The sequence below is a fragment of the Aplysia californica genome, unplaced genomic scaffold (genome assembly GCF_000002075.1).
Source record: "Aplysia californica isolate F4 #8 unplaced genomic scaffold, AplCal3.0 scaffold00005, whole genome shotgun sequence".
Classification (NCBI taxonomy): Eukaryota; Metazoa; Mollusca; class Gastropoda; order Aplysiida; family Aplysiidae; genus Aplysia; species Aplysia californica.
In genome coordinates this window covers 523,201-524,302 of record NW_004797275.1, presented here as the reverse complement: position 1 = coordinate 524,302, position 1,102 = coordinate 523,201, and the positions used below count along the sequence as shown (strand labels likewise).

General features: G+C 47.9%; 1 protein-coding gene across 1 annotated transcript in view; it reads right to left on the bottom strand.

Annotated features, from left to right (window-relative positions):
- The window catches only part of LOC101858816 (carnitine O-palmitoyltransferase 1, liver isoform), a gene marked incomplete in the record, with an annotated part of 81,664 nt that overhangs the window by 32,175 nt on the left and 48,387 nt on the right, over positions 1-1,102 (bottom strand).

The window sequence follows — 1,102 nt, the reverse complement described above, 5'->3', positions numbered from 1 at the left end:
GCGGGTTTACTTTTTAAAAGTAGGTGTTTTTACGTCCCCGATAGACACAATTTAGGTCATTTAAGAAGCTGGTTTTGGTTTTGAACCTATCTGTCATGGCAAAACCAGGCTGAGAGGGATACAACATCCCAGCAGATCGACTGAGATACTCATTAAAAATTCTCCCCACACAAGGGAATTGGGACTCAATCAAGTCTTTAGCGAGCAACAAAGAAGTACTTAACCACTACACACAGACGCTGGTATATCTCGGCTACTGACAACATTCAGGCCCCAGCAGTAAGCTCTGTCTGCGTGTGCCATTCCCTTGTTAGTTAGAACAAACAGATCCAGGGAAAGCTGGAAGCATGCAAGAAGGACGACGAGATAACCTCCTCATGTCAAACCGCAATCAGAACCTATGACCTCAGTGTCTCACTGAAACATCCATTCATTACAAACACCCAGATTGACAATGCCTGCAACATTATTTCAGTTTCAGAACACGTCTCATCCTTCAAACCCTCAAAATTGTAACAAAAAAACGACATGCTAAAAATGTCCAAGAAAAAAAAAACCCTCTATACTACGTGTCATGAGCTACTCCTAAACACGGCTGGAGACACATCAAGTCTGTGCGTTCAAAATGCACGTTATCCGCCAAGCCAGAAGGGAAAATAAAAGGAGAACTCAAAATGCAAGAGAATAGAGCTTCGGCAATGAAGCGCAAGCATGAGGAAAACCCATCGCCTGCTAACCGATCAAGAAAACCCTCTGCCTGCTAACCCATCAGGAAAACCCTCCGCCTGCTAACCGACCCCCAACCTCCAACAAGGAATCAGAAAGAAGCATCCAGCCGTGCTCAGAGAGTCATGCCAGCCGTCGCCCCCACCTGAGGCAGCGTGCACCGCTAGTAAACAACAAAATACAAAACACACAACAATGACGACGACGACAACAACAGCCAGAACCATGCAGCAGCAGCAGCGGTGGCAGCAGAGAAAGGACCACAAAGGCGCCCCTGAGCCAAGCAGCGCAAACAAAGACGACGACACACAACACGCGCACAGCCCACAAGTTGGTGCCACCAGCCGCGCAAGGCAGAGTAGTGCACAGCGACCCC